This window comes from Melitaea cinxia, chromosome 3 (assembly GCF_905220565.1).
Source record: "Melitaea cinxia chromosome 3, ilMelCinx1.1, whole genome shotgun sequence".
In the NCBI taxonomy this organism is placed as follows: Eukaryota; Metazoa; Arthropoda; class Insecta; order Lepidoptera; family Nymphalidae; genus Melitaea; species Melitaea cinxia.
The window spans coordinates 16,704,622-16,721,850 of NC_059396.1; the positions used below are offsets into that span (position 1 = coordinate 16,704,622).

Sequence of the window (17,229 nt, forward strand, 5' to 3'; positions counted from 1 at the left end):
GTTACCATTCTACGTATGTACCCAATTATCAATTTTATAAACTACCTCTAAATCACTGTAAAACTACTTAAATGCATATTTTATTTTAACTTCTATGATTTTATACTATTTTTTCGAATACTGTACAAAGACCTGGCCCAAAACGAAACAACCCCTTTTACCTATACACACATCAAAGAACTCTTACGTAAATTTTACATTTCAGTATAGTATATACACATGAGCGCGTATAATAATTTTCAAACATTATTTTTCAAAACTGGAATAAGATTGATTATAGACTTAAAACATTTTACCGCAGTGCAGTATTTAAACTACTCCATGCATTCTGTGTATCGCATCCATCATAAAAATTTAGTCGTTGTCATAAAATCTTGAAATATAAAATATAAGCTCACAAATACATTTTAAAGACATATATAATATGCACTAACGTACAAAGATGAATAATATTGAAAATGTTGCAATATTAAAATGTTTATTACATTATTTTATCGCAAATAATCGTCTTTGACGTAAAAGGAGGGAACAATGAGGTTTTAAGGTTGGATAATTCTTCGATTGCCATTTATTATGTAATGTTCAAAATTATCTCCTACATTGTATGCCATAAATTGTACTTTGTAGTAAAAGAAACAATGCAGGTTTATCTAAATATTTAAAAACTTGTGTTTATGTGTGTAAAATATATGCAATTATAAACAAAATATTTTTTATAATCTGTAAAAATAAAACAAATATTTTTTTTACAAACTTATTCATTAAAACCTTACAAAATAAGCTAACTTCTTAATCATGAATTACCTGAAACAAAAAAATAAAGCATTATTAGCATTATTATAATAAATGTCAATCATTTACATTAAGCACACAGAGGTAGTCATAGACATATTATTGTCTAGACGCGAGGCAGCGGTTCCAGCCAAGATGAAAAAAGGAACTGGTAACCCGCCAAGTGTATTGCACCATGCGCCAATATTACACGACCCGTTTCGAATTACTTTTGACCCCTTCACAACTTTTTTAGTTAGCACCAAGAAATCCAATATATTATTAACCTTTTATAAGTTCATCACAAACAAGAAGTACACTTATTTGCAAATATATTATAGCCTGTACGTAAGAAATAGCTGAGTCAATTCTCGAGCTTGAATTACATACTGAATGAACACGTCTTTTGTCAGTGATATTGAAAACGAAGCAGTATTCATTGAATTTTTTTCTTATTTCCTATTTATGTGATATAATTATATAAATTATGTATAGCCAATAAAGGTCAATTAAAAACCTAAATTCTGAAAACATGTCAATCATGTCGTTTACACAATTCATCAAATCGTGAGAAATACTAATGGATTTCAGCATACTGAAACCCGATAACAGTATTTATTGACTTGTACCTCGTATGAAAGAGACAATTCATCGGTCGCAGTTCAACAGGGACTAATTCCATTTTTTTATTAATTTTGTTACATCCCCGTTTTGTTTCCCCTATTATGTTTGAAGGAAGTATTCTTAAGGGTAAACAATAAAAGGATGAAGATTACAGCTTATGTTTCTTTGAATGAATGGGGAAACAAATGAAAGCAAATTAACTCAAAAATCATTTGAACACATTCCAACCTTAAGGCTAATAACAAACGAGGGTTCTCGAGGGGTATTTAATCTGTTTATATTGTAAAAAAAAAATGTTTTCGTTATAATAATTTTTATATAGAACCAAAAATAAGATTTTAACCATGACTTGTTTCAACAAGTCAGAATAGTAAAAATTTGACTTACTGCTCTTTCTTTTATTTATCTTATAAGAAACAGCGTGAGTATTTCACAGCCTCTTCCTTATTAGAAGACAGTTTAAGTCAAAGATATATCATTACTAAATTGACTCTTCAGTCCAAAAAAAAAACGTGTGCTTTAAAATACACGACTGAAGTAAAATTTGTTTAGCTCCATCTAACATAAGTAAGATCCCATCTCAGCTCCCGTCACGCATTTACCACCACACTCCCCAATTCAAGCGTGCGTAAAGAACTTATACTTCAATAATATAATTAAATAGAGTTTTTGATTAATTCAGCCGGTAACATCCAATTTGTCACCACAATCTCCCGACCCATCTCGGGGCGACCATATCGGGGCAGGGTCTAATACGAAAAATTAATTGCTGATTTTTATAAAGATTCTTCTTAGTACATTCCAAATCGATGGCTACTTTTCATCAACCATAATTAGATTATTATAGTTGTTTCTCGTAAATATAATCATTAATTTTTATATTAATCTATGGAACGATGTAGCCGCTAGATTGAAACTTTTGATATGATGATTTTATATTCGGTCTAAGCGACGATTCGATCCCCGCTGGAACGGTCGATTTTGAATTGTCGAATGTGTGGGTAACACAAAAAAAAATCGTACAAATTAAAAATAGCATGGTGTCATCTCCTGTTAAAGATTTTCATTGTAATATGAAACTTTGAATAGTTACGAGTTTCTGTAAAGAACTCACTATAGACGGCGCCACGGTCGTTTTATATTAATGTTTAATTCAATTTAAATTTATTATATTATATTAAAATTAATTTTATAAATCAATTCAGCAGTGCTTTTTGAAGCATGCTTGAATAAAGAATTTTCGATTTTTCTTTGATTTTGAGTACAAAATAGTTTCCAATAAAATGTTTAAGATGAATGCAATGCAATGATGAATGTATTCAGTCTTTAGTGATCCTCGTATATTAAAGTGGCACCGTGATAAATTTCGTTGAGACTCGAATTCGTGGATATAAATTGAAGCAACCTTGAAACAGTCTGGTAAATAAGCTACAAATACGTTCCGTCGACAGAAAGAAGCTTCCATACTTTAGGCAGAGCTTTACTATGTTATATAACACACTAAAGCTCCTCATGCGGTAACATCATTTCACACCACCATGGGTAGACTGGTAAAGACCTCTTATATAGATAAGTTCGCTCTTGCCAACATCCTTTGTAAAAATGATTTATAAGTATGTTTTTTAAAGTGCAATAAAGAATATAATATATCACTCCCTATACTTAAAACGGAAATAAGGGCATTATATACTATACGACCCTCACTTTTCACTAGTGGTGACGTATGGAGACTTTTGGGCAACTAGCTCTTAAAAAATGTAATAGGTACCGACAGTATGTAGCCGGTAGAAAATGCAAACGTTGTGTTGTCTATCATTTTTCCTGTCATAACTACCAGGTCGGTAGGTATTAACATGTAGTATATTAATACATATATTATACTAGTCACTTTTACCCATACGTTTAATAAATAAATCTTACATCAAAATGAGCGCTTGCGCTTGCGAATATGATGACATAGAGTTGCCTGCTAAAAGTCTGGTTTAAATGCCGATGTATTCGGTTATAGCCTGGTCAAGAATATTTCAGCCAACCCTTTTGGGATTTATCTTTAAGACAGTAAAAAAGATAATTATTTAATTTTTATCCATTAAGCAAATGGGTGAAGATCACGTCTAGTTCAAATCTTAGACTATAACTTTTTAATTTTTCGATGTTTTGCGCAAGCAAGCAAATTTTATTTTATTTATATAGATATCTTATACTATTAAACGAGCAATTCTTGTATATATATATATATAGAATCTGGATCTCGGAAACGGCTCCAACGATTTTCATAAAATTTAGTATATAGGGGGTTTCGGGGGAGATAAATCTATCTAGCTAGGATTCATTTTCAGAAAATGTCGTTTTATCCCTGTTTTTAGGGAGCGAAAAAAATATCGTTAGAATGCGAAAGTAAATTTCGCATTTGTCAAGTTAGTTGCAATAGCTCGGTGGGAAATCGGTCGGTCGGGACCAACCGAGAAGATCATGGTTCAAATCCCCATGTCCCTGGTCAATTATTTTTTCTTTTTCTTTTTCTAATTGCACTGGTTATTTTTTATTTAAATAGGCTGTTCCTTTTTATTTATTTATATGTCGGTAAAATCGAAAAATATTATTCATATTTTATCATTATTATTTTTTAATTATTTTTTATTTTTGATTTTTGATTTTTTATTTTTATTTATAGTTTTTATTATTGTCGGTAAAAAAAAAAAAAATATTATTCATATTTTATAAATATGTAATTCGTAAATATGATTTTCAAAAAAAAAAACGATTTGTTGGAGCGCCTATCAGTTTTGAGAAGCAATTACTCTCAATCTTGTAATTGTGTATTTTATATCAATTTTTAATTCATCGTTATTTTTTATTTTTATTTTGTGTTAATTAATTATTAGTAATTGTGTTTGCAGGCAAACGAAAAAAAAATCGACTTCAATTACATCGACAGGTAATACAATGTAGGTACACGGAAAAATAGTCGAGAAATACGCATTATCAAAGATTACTCCAAAAGTTGTAATCAGATCTCGATGAAATATACACATGATAAACATCGGCTTTCGATTAAGTTACAAATCATCAAAATCAGTACACCCAGTAGTATGTTAAGTAGTATGTTAAGTATTATGTAGTTAATGTAAAGTTATGTGGATTTTCGAGAGTTTCCCTCGATTTCTCTAGGAGCCCATCATCAGATCCTGGTTTCATTATCATGCTACCACACCAGGGATATCTTCTTTCCACCAAAAAAAGAATTATCAAAATCTTTTCATAAACGACGAAGTTATCCCTGAACATACATTAATATATATACTAGCGACCCGCTCCGGCTTCGCACGGGTATAAAATATAATTATAGCCTATGTCATTCACTGAAAAAAAACGATTAATATCGATCCAGTAGTTTTGATTTACTCATTACTGCCTGTGGTCCGCACGCGTTAACTTTAGAGTAAAAGCCGGCAGGAGCTGCCGCAAACGCTACGTACCGCAATTTTTAAATCTACAATATCTTCAAAAATATTTATTTAAATCATATACTGTAAAGGGCCATATAGATCTATATTAAATCAACAATGTATTTAAGGTATTTAATTAGATAAGGATTAATGCTGTATTGATTAAAATCGCTTTGAAAATTAGCCATTATTTGTCGTAAAAAGTAAATGACAAAAATTTTTTATTGTGGGATATTCATAAGAGATAGACATATATACCATAGCGGAGTTTTCTGTAGAACTTTTCAATGTGTATAATACTTAGTACATTATTTTGATAAATCTCGTAGGGTTCAGGCTGCGTTTGCAATGTAAGCGGTAAAATTGTAATTATTTACGACATCACAATAGAAACCTCAAAAATAACAGTATATCTCCACTATTTAATGGATGTTATTATAGATATAAACCTTCCTCTTCAATCACTCTATCTATTAAAAAAAACCTCATCAAAATTCGTTGCGAAGTTTTAAAGATTTAAGCATACATAGGGACATAGGGACAGACAAAGCGACTTTGTTTTATGCTATGTAGTGATATATATATCGCAACTTCGGTGCAACAAAGTCACAACAGCTTATTTCTTAATTTTACAGGAGAGGACTTTTATTTTATTTTTTTCGCTTTTACTTCCTCTTTTCTGGATTATTATTTATGGTAGGTTTGAAATCTTTATAAAATTAATAGTTTACTTTCTTTGCTATAGTTTAAAAATCTTTTATTAAATTATCAAAAAGTCCTAATAAAAGACATAACAAAAAAAGTGTCCTGAATTGTGACTTTGTTGCACCGAAGGTGCGATATATATATATTGAGTTTCCTTCAGCCGAATTGAGAAACCTCTTCCTTTTTTTGAAGTTGGTTAAAAAAGACTTCATCCAAACTGGCAGCGAATCATTTTAACTCTTTTCTACTACTAATCCTTCACGATTTACTAAAAATACCGAGCGGAGCTCGGTCACCCAGGTACTAGGAATAAAATAAATAAATTAAGAAGTAAATTTCAATAATAATAAAAATTTATATTAGCAAATCATATTTGTAAATTTAATATATGTTACATAATATTGATAAGAAATATTAAGGTCGACCAAACCAGTTCATAGCTTGAATTATTAAATTCTTCCCGTACATAGTACCTGGACTAAAGAATGGAACTCGCCTTCCCTAAGATAAAGGGAAAAAAGTATTTTCGTGTGTATGAATATATAAAATGAAGGGTTTAATTTTATCAGCCTGTGATAGATTTGGTATATATATATATATATATATATATATATATATATTGATTGAGTTATTGATGTTAAATAGGCAATAATTATGTGTCAACTTGGTGGTTATCACAATTAATTAATATGAATTAGCATTTAGATACTAAACTTAATAGAAATTGTGTAGTTAATAAACGATATGTTCTGTAAAATTAAAATAAACTTTAAATATATTTGAGTGAACGCATTTTATGATAATACTTAAATCAGTCAAGTAATATTTTTCGGACTTGTATAGTAAGAGAATAGTAGAAAGTAAAATAGCCAGAGCTCTTAGATATACGCTGTTAACAACAACAAACTACGACATCAGCTGATCATCAAACGTATCGTAAGCTTGTTTACCATCCAAATGGTATGAAAAATATTGGATGTAAAGCAGATCTAAAGCAAGTATTCATGTCATTGTTTGATACTAATACTAGGTACTAATATATTAAGTGTTCAACTCACAGCTGATAGTATATATGATAAAAAACTTTCACGACACTTAGGCTTACGTTGTGTTGTCACGAGGTAATATATTCTTTGACTTCATTACACAACTTAAAATAACATATTACGCAAAAGGCGGACGTAAAGCCATACAGCCTTAAGACGTACGACAATTAAAAAATAGCGTTGAGGTAGGTTTATACAATAATAAATAAATTAAAATTCAAAAACACTAATAAATTCAAAAGTGAAAATAAATGATATAAAAAAATCGAATAATCTAAAATGAAATTAAGTTTTAAAAAAATGTATAAGTTCGTTTCTGTCTACACTGAAATAATAGCAAACACCACCAGCCAAAAAAATTCAAAACGATAAAACGAATTTCAATCGTAAATAATAACCATTGTTTTGTTAACAGCCAATACAAAAATCCTTACGACAGCGATACATCAGCTTGCAATAAGGGTTCTTGAATATTAAAATAAAATAGTTAAAGCCTTTATTTCTAAATTCTACTGAAACTAAAGAAGACCTAATCAATGTTGTAATGCAATTGAGTGATGTCATTAAATCTCCTTTGCAAGCGACGGACGTAAGGGAAATTTACCGCCTACCCTCAGTTAAGCAACATCCTATTGTAGTCGAATTCAACACGACTATTATTAGGGAAAGAGTTTTGAGAATGACTAAGCAATTTAATAGAGAACATAATAACGAAAAACTAAACACGAAGCACATACAAATGAGTAATATTCCAATTCAAAATATATATGTCAGTGAAAGCTTAACTCCAAAGAGTAGACGATTGCTCTTCCTGGCAAGAGGGTTTGCCGCACGCAATAAATTTAAATTTTGTTGGACATCTGGTGGAAAAGTGTTCTTAAGGAGAGATGAAGGACTACCCCTCATCTCCATTAATACAGAGCAAGATCTAAAGAACCTCCATACAGATGAAGATTGACTACTAGCTGTCGTTTGTTATAATTATAAAGATATAATTGAAATTATAATGATGGCTCTTACATACATCCTCTTAAAAACGTATACAGTTATATTTATAATATTGTATTTTAATTACACTAAACATAAAACACACATAAAAACTTATATACACACAAACCAAATCTCATCTAAACTATTCACACTAGATATAATGTTTTTTCACATATACAAAAAACACTTGGATAAGTCGTTGGTTTATATAATTAAAAAAAATTCACACCTATCAACATACAAAATGTAGATAATAGCACTAACATTACATGTAAATACATATTTGATACAAAACAGTATACTAATATTATTAAAGGCTTGCAATATACTAACCCTTTAACAGTCTTAACGTTAAATATTTGTAGCATTAATTGCAATATTGATCGATTTTTGGTCTTTTTGGAAAGTCTGAAAGAAGCAATTGATATTCTAGTATTAACAGAATGCTGGACAGGAGAACTCAAAGAACCTCCTGAAATAACAAACTATAAATTGTTTTACACAAAACGAAAATTAAATAAGAATGATGGGGTCGTGGTATACGTTCGTAAAACTATTAATGTAACCGTACGTGAAGAATTAATACAGGATGGCAACTGCTTAATTGTTATAATAGAAAACTTTACTATTATATGTACATATAGACCTCCCTCTTTTACTAACCCTATCTTTTTTATTGATTCCTTAAATAGCATCTTAAGTAATATAAAAACAAAAAAATATACTACTAGTTGGCGATATTAATATTAACATATTACCTAAACAAACAAATGATCGGTACACTAATATCTATTTATCACAACTGGCGTACTATGGTCTTATACCAGCAATCGACAAACCGACTAGAAAACAGAAAACGTGTATAGATCACTTCATGTTAAAAACACGCAAACAATGGCAATCTTTTGTATTTGATGAGTTAACTGACCATTCTCCAATTTTGATCACCATAGATAACTCTAAAACGACTACGACAGAAATAAATTTTCATATTAAAACAAAAATTGATTATGAAAGTATTAAGAATGCATTATCTATCACTACATGGGACGAATTTTATAGAATAACAGATACCAACAACGCTGCAGAATTTTTAATACGTAAGCTAAAAACAATAATAGAACAATACCAGAATATTAAAAAAATACCCAATAGAAGAAAACCTTTGAAGCCATGGATAACACAAGGACTAATAAGATCAATACGCAATAGAGATAAGTTACATAAAAAGCTCAAAATGAGTCCGGATAGTGATTCTATTAAAAATCATTACAGCCTATACAGTCCACTGCTGGACATAGGTCTCCACAAGTTTACGCCAAAAATAACGTGAACTCATGTGTTTTGCCCATAGTCACCACGCTGGGCAGGCGGGTTGGTGACCGCAGTACTGGCTTTGTCGCACCGAAGACGCTGCTGCCCGTCTTCGGCCTGTGTAATTCAAAGCCAGCAGTTGGATGGTTATCCCGCCATCGGTCGGCTTCTTAAGTTCCAAGGTGGTTTGGAACCTTGTTATCCCTTAGTCGCCTCTTACGACACCCACTGGAAGGGAGGGGGTGGCTAAATTCTTTAGTGCCGTAGCCACACAGCACTCTATTAAAAAACATTATATAAATTATAGGAATCTATGTAATAAAGTAATTAAAAATGTAAAAAAGAAATATTATGAAACACAGTTTACTAAATTTTCAGGTAATAATAAAATGACATGGAAGCTCATCAAAGAGGTTGGGAATCTTACTGAGCAACCAAAATTGGCGAGCTCACTTCTAAATCTTAAAGAAAACTACAATGAATCTCTTAATGACGTTAACACATATTTTGCTTCTGTTGGTATAAATCTGACCGGTAACATTTTAGAAAAACTAAAAACTACAGACATACTTTTGGCTGCTAAAGTGAAATCTCGCAGTAACCTACCTAATTCTTATTCTATGGTTCCAACTGATCCCTTGGAAATCCGTGACATAATAAGTGGTCTTAACAGGGACAGTGCTCCCGGATAGGATGGTATTTCTACTAGAATATTAAATGTATGCAAAGATGTCCTAGCGGGACCTATAGCTCATCTCTGTAACTTAAGCTTTGAGACGGGTATCTTTCCTAAGATATTCAAAATTGCTATAATAATACCTATATACAAAAATGGTAATGAATCTTTGCCCTCTAACTATAGGCCTATCTCACTCATAACACCACTCAGTAAAATAATAGAGAAGGTTGTTCATAAAAGACTTACACAATATATGGAGAAATACAATCTTTTATCTCAATTCCAATTTGGATTTAGGCGCAATAAATCCACTGATGATGCTGTTCTTTGCTTAACTTCAAAAATTGTTCAGTATCTTGATAAAGGGCTGAAATGTTTAGGCGTCTTCTTGGACCTGCAGAAGGCTTTTGACACAATATCTATCCCTATACTGTTAGCACGCATGGAAGGATACGGTATAAGAGGTGTTTCACTCAACTGGTTTCGGGATTACTTGACAAACAGGAGTCAGAGAGTTAAAATAGAACAACACTATAGTAATATTTCAGTGTGCACCTATGGCGTACCGCAAGGCAGTACGCTGGGACCGACATTATTTATATTGTATTTTAATGATCTATGCAATTTACTATGTCATGGAACTGATACTGTTATGTTTGCAGATGATACAGTTTTTCTTTTTAGAGGAAATGATTGGGAGACAGTATTCGAATATGCTGAAAGAGGTCTAAAGAAAATTTCTGTTTGGCTAGAAGACAATCTCTTGAGTTTAAATATTAACAAAACTCATTATATTACATTTTGTAAAACTGATGCTACAAAACCTTGTAATAATCTTAAGCTGAAAATACATACCTACCCATGCAATAGAGATTTACTAAGCCCTAAGTTATGTAACTGTCCATACCTGTCAAAAAGTGATAAAATCAAATACCTTGGAATAATATTAGATTATAAGTTAACTTGGGAACTGCTAATATCTAATCTTTCAAATAGAATACGGAAATTAATATACGTGTTTAAGAACTTGAGAGAAAATATACACGAAAAACTCATGATGCGTATATACAAGGCACTTGCAGAAAGTTTAATTATGTATTGTATCAGTTCGTGGGGTGGAGCTTCAAAAACATACTTCTTAGAAGCCGAAAGAGCACAAACAACATTATAAATGATAAAATTGAAATTAAAGAATTGGGATCCCGTGATTTAAAAAAGATAGTAACTAATTGGCTTAAAACACAAGACTATGAAAGTATTGAAAATCTATTCGTACCAATAAAATAATAGGTCAAACTCACTCCAAATCACAGCTAAACGCAGACACTTATTTACATACTCATACGCAAACACATACACATACAACACACGCACACTCACACGCACACATATCCACACACACACACACACACACACACACACACATATTCAATCACAACTAAACACACACTAATGAATTTTTTTTTTCCATACTTTAATAATTGTCAACCTTTTTCGTTTTTAAATTCTGCGTTTATAATTTTAAATTTTAATTTTTGTTATATTATTGTGTTATTGTCATTCTTGTCTACAGTTTCAATTATGTTTTCGATATCTGAACGCAAAGTCTGATTATGTAACAATAAACAAATATTTGGGGAAGACACTGTGGCCTGTAACACAGCTTCTCTTAAGCTAGCACAGGTCGCAGGGCTTCTAGATAATGTAAACCACATAATTTGAGCAAATAAAACTATTTTATTATTATTATTTATTATTTTACCTTTACTGACCTTAAATAACTTGTTTTCCTTAAACAAAATATTAATTTGCTTATATCTGCCATAAAATTGTATATCTATACTAATATTATAGAGAGTATGGTCTGTGTGTGTATGTTATAAGATATTTATTTATATAAATAGATTATTATTTCTCTATTTATGATAATATATCTCTATATATAATAGGAATGACGTCATTGTACAATGACCCTCAGAGTAAAGTTGTAAATTGTTTGCACTGATTCTGCAGCTGAGTTCTGAGATTAGATCGTATTGCCCTGCTCTACACAAAGTTATATTGAATTTTGAATTGACTAGGTTTCATTCTGAGTATATCTATTATTTCCTGTGTACAGAAACCTAAGAAACCTTTAATAATTATCTTAGTGAAGTTCTTATTTGGAAAACGCTTTCATCTGGAATTAGTTCATAAAGGTCATATTATATATTTATTAAAATTAAATTTAAAAAATAAATGTACTATACAACGCGCGTTGCCGACCCTATCTCCAATCAATCCCAGGAGCAGGTAACCTTACTCAGCAACACAATACTGCTTGAAATCAGTATCATTTAGTCGTGATCTTGTAAGGTCGAGGTACTACTCCAGTCTGGCTGCTCCATATTTTGAGCAGGAAATTTTCTTCTGTGCTACCTCAATTAAGTAAATATTTTTTGTATAAATATCTTTAATAGATTTGTTTTACTGTTAATATTTTTTTAATGTATAAGTGTTCATCAGACACCTAACACATCAGCCTATCGTAGTTTGGACATAGTTTTTGGTCAGGTAAGTTCGCGCCAAGTTTCCCGGTTGCCGGCAGTCCTCATCCAGCCCCCACTGTTGATTTTACATAGATCATCGGTCCAGCAGGCCGGAGGGCGTCCCACACGCGGTCTCCACTCCAGGAGATGTCTGCTCCAATAGCCATTGGTCCTGCAACAAAAGTGACCAACCCACTGCCACTTCAATTTGCTTATTCGACAGGTCGAATGTCGGTGTGTCGGTTACTTTTGTTCTCTCGTGGACTGTCTCATTTCTAATTCTATCTTTGAGAGAGACCCCAGGCGTAGCTCGTTCCATTGCATGTTGAACGACTTTTTTCGGTGGTGTAAGTTTATAATTAATGATATCTAATTTCTAATCCCACCATACACTCAACATCACCTTATTGCGTGTCAACCAGGCTTTCGCGATAGTCTGTGCATTTTAACCGACCTTTGACTACGACCTCTTTCGTACACTCTTATCGTCTTAACTTTTCATCACCAGTGATCGAGCTTTCAAAAATGGTTCGATACCATTACATCATAAAGAGAGAACCGTAAATGAGTACGCGGTCCGTTAGGTTTCTTTAAGTGAGTTGATGGCACCCATATATCGATCTTTTTATATAGCCAGCCTTTTTCAAACGGGTGAAAACTGTTTTCACGGCTTAAGTCGCATTTTTCTCTTTTTTTACGTAAAACTTTAAAATTTACCAAATATCTTCTCTTATATCTCTATTGGATTTACCCATTTTGGCGGACAGAAAAACAAATAAAAAGTGGCGGGAAACTGTTTTTTACTTTTTAATTTTATTTTTAAAATGTCACCTTTGCATGGTATCAAACAGACGGTTACAAACAAAGAGATTTAATTGCAACCTTTTTACTAAAAAATATGAAAAGACTTTTTTCCCAACCTATTTATTGTTTAGTAAAACACGAAAATTATTTCTTTAGGTCCTATATACCTATACATAAGTGAGACAAATTTACAGATAAAATGAGATGAGCAATGAACAACACAATGAAACCATAAATTTAGCACCAATCATTGATCCACTAACAATGATCGTAAATTGCGTTATTTCATCAAAATCAAGTTCCTGCAATCAGATCAAAATTAACTATTGAACATCATTGACAACGCTGATAGAAAAGACTGTTTGATCAGCTTTCCGGAAAATGGTCGTAAATTTTCTTGCCACTATTAACATGGCATTTGCTAGAGAGTCATTGTTTCGAAAATATTCAATAAACCATTGATTTAATTAGTTAGAGTTAATTTTTACGCTGATCTACCATACAAAAATTAGCCGTTAGTCTGCCACTTATTCTTTTTAAGCTTTACTAACTGTTTCGTTATAAATAAATATAAGCTATTTTACTAGAATCGATGGAACTATAAACTTTTTACAATGTGAACTGAAAATCGATTTCAAGTCGGTTGGACTAATTTTTTTGATGATTATTATCAAAAGTCCACTAAACTTAAGTTATTAAACCGATATAAAGCCTGTTTTAAAATTAATACTCCGTTCAACTAAATAATAAAGTAACTCGTACTATCTCAACATCTTTTCCATTCCATATGACATTATTAAAAGAATATTCTCATTTGACCTAAAAAAATATTTTTCAAATAAAAAAAAGAAAGTAAAATGAAAAGAAAATCTATTCAATTGTTTTCCTGAAAGAAGATAAGGTTATAAGCATGCGCATACTTTGTATAACTTAAAATTGCTAGTAATCGTCGTTTTTCTAAACAAGTAAAAAAAACTAACATGCAAAATGAAAAAATAAAAGGTAACTTTCTCTTATCTCTCTCTCTCTCTTATCTTTCTCTATGTTCACTTTTCGTGACATTCTCATTACGCATCCGCCAGATTACTACCCAAGTCAAGCGTGCGTAAATTTTTTTTACGAAGAATTAATATAAAATACTAAAAAACAATATATAAAAGCAAAAAAAAAACAATGGCTGGCATTGTTACAGATATACTGACTAAAATATTTTTTTCAATTTCTTTAAATCGTATAAACAAATTTTAACCACTCCTTTCTTTGGTGGAGGCTTAAACGGTTTTTTAGGAAAGTTGTTGTAACGAAGAAATTGAGTTAAAGCTAACGTATTTTTTCTTTTAATTTAAAAGTTATAAATACTTAGCTTTAAAATATGCTACTACCGGGGCTTTTCTAATAAGGTTATATAAAAGTTTTTGATTGTCCATTATAGTTCTGTCCCTGTTCTTGATAAAAATTTTTAGAGCAAAGTAGTTAGCAAAAAAAAGTTTATTTGAAAGTCGTTTATGTAGTAACATAATATATTCAATGAATGTTATAAGCACAAAATATTTACGTTTTAGTGGTCAAAGTAATATAATATAAAAATATTTGCTAACAGATATACGAAGTATGCTATTAAAATCTACACATACTGTTTCTTTATTATTATATTTACGCTGCTGCATGTACGTTTTCAATACATATTTTTCTATTTCTAAATGTTGTCTGGAAGAGATCGCTACTAAGCGATAAGACTGCCTTTGTACATTACTATCTCTATATGTAAATAAGTGTTTTATGTAAATCTTTTCTCAGTTTTGCGCAATAAAGCATATTCTATCTATCTATCTATTCTATTATTTAAAATTCACATTCACAGACTAAATTGCGCTATAGCCACAAATAGAAAATTTTATAGGTAATCAAATTTTTTAAATATCAATCGTACTCAAACTTCCTACTCGGGTACGTGAGATTATCACAGTAATAAAAAGACATTCTTAGCTTTATTAAAATAGTCTCGTGAATTTCTTTAGGACACTTTTATAAAGTTTCGACAGACTCAAAATATTACTGAGATATAATCTGAATTATCTCACATTCATCTTTATAGTGAGATTGTATGAGACCAGATGATTTGTTGAAATTCATAATAGGTCTAAATAGGTATACGGCCTTGTCGTTCATTTTTTCTTTGCTTACTACGGTCTCGTTGTAGTCCTTAAAGATTGTTATCTTGTTAAAAGTTACTCATAAACCTTGATTTGAGGTCCAATGAGCAAATTTCATTAAGGTAGCAATTTAAATTGCTATTTGATTCTTTAGTGTTAAACTCGTCAACGAAGTCATACCCTCGAGATTTTGTTATGTCTTATAAAGAGAATTTAAAAAATACAATGAATATTATGAAATCATTAGCAGAAAATTAGAAAAAAGAATTAATTGTCGATATAGTTCATTAATAAATATTATGAAGAATAAAGGGCCTGAATATGATCCCTGAGGGATTCCTTAAGTAATTAAAATCAGACAAAATGTAAGGTTTGCGATAATAAGCAATATGTAACAATCACAATGAAAAACGAAACGTTGAACAGAACATACACACCTTAAATGACTTTGTGAAAAGGCTTAGAGAAGTCTGCGCACATAGACATCCGACAATTCCGTAAAGAGTTGATAATACGCAATTCGTGTTCAAATAAAAATATAATACTCCATAAAATAAACGAGTACCATAAAATATCAATATTAAAACGGTATGTTTGTCCAGTATTTGCGAAAGTTACAAATTTGTGACATTGGGATGACCTATGCAAATAGTCCCATTTTTATACTTAAACATAGTGAAATAAAGTTATAAAATAAAAATACATGGAACACGTTTATATTAGTTAACATTTTTTTCACGATTTAGCTTTAAACTAAAATTTTTAGCCCTTTATATAAAAGAAGGATCCGAGCGTAACCTTGTACAAATATTTTTCATTTTTTATTTATTTATTTCTATACAATCAACAGCACTTAAAATATAAAGTATAGTTTTTAGTTGAAAATCACAAACTCACACCACAAAACAAATTATTATTGGCTATTTGCAAACGAAGGTAGGGACTGACTCCTTTCTAGAAACCTTTGTTTAGGATATCACTTTCATTCCCTGCGTATACTTTGTGTCTTCCTAGTACAACCAGTTTAGGGTGAACAATAAATACAGTAATTGCGATTGAAATAGACAACAGATATCCATCCCGAGCGGAAATCGAACCCGTAACCGGTGGTTGTTAGGAGCATACATGGCACAGACATGCCACATGACTACACCAGAACGGTGGTTTTTCATACTTTTTATTAAAATTTACCTTATAGATATGTATAACGTACAAAATAAAAAATTAAATTTTATTTTAACGTACAAATGAAAAGAAGTAAAAAATCTATAGTAGCCTCGTTGATTTGATGACAAAAATTCAAAAGCAAAATCTTGCAACGGACATTGAACAAGAAAGTCTTTTGTATCAATAGGTAAGGAGAGTAATAAATTAGTTCTACACGGGTGAATTACAGGAAATAGCTCATGTTATATGGTTGCTGTATACCTATATATAATATATGTAATATTTAAGATATATGATACCTCACGTCCTGTAAGTGGCTCCAGTGACTTTGATTGAACGGACCTTTGTACTGCCTCTATATATGATCAAATTGATACACAAGGCTTTTGGGACTTCTTTGTATTAAAAGTTTTAAAATAATGTACTCCTTAAATATAAATTTTTTGCAATTATTAATTTTCGTATTTTGTACAGATTTTTTCATTTGTTTTACGATATTTAATTATAAAGTTTGTAAGGATGCATGAAAGCTGTGTAAAGTACATTATCTCCAAGCGAAGCTCAGGCGGGGTTCGCAAATCCTGTGTAAATCTTAAAATATTTAACCTTAACTCAAAATAAATATTTGTATTAAGAGTTACACAAAGTTTCTGACGCCTATAACGTGGTTTATTTTCGTTACCCATGTGAAAATGGTAAAACGTTTGTATATATCCGCTAATATGAGATACGAAAATTTTGAAACTTCAACAAAATATTTATTTTACGACCATGTTAGCATTCTCTAAAATTTTGATATTATAATGAAAATACTTTTTCGGATTTTATCGCGGTTTATTAAGTTTTTTACAAACACAACGTTTGGGATACTTTACAGCAACCATGGTTGAAATTGATATTTTTAAACATCTATTTACGCCTAATTTTATGACAGACTATTTAGTGCATGTTTTAATTCAATTTTCCGAATGTAATGTATTGTTATTATGCAATCTGTTG

At 31.0% G+C, this 17,229-nt stretch overlaps 1 long non-coding RNA gene across 1 annotated transcript in view; it reads right to left on the reverse strand.

The window, feature by feature from the left end:
* Positions 1 to 731: 731 nt before the first annotated feature.
* Positions 732 to 17,229, reverse strand: part of LOC123669616 — a 38,595-nt gene continuing 22,097 nt past the window's right edge. Inside the window, exon 3 of the long non-coding RNA XR_006745779.1 lies at positions 732 to 804. This is a non-coding gene — a long non-coding RNA (uncharacterized LOC123669616). The remainder of the gene's footprint in view (positions 805 to 17,229) is intronic.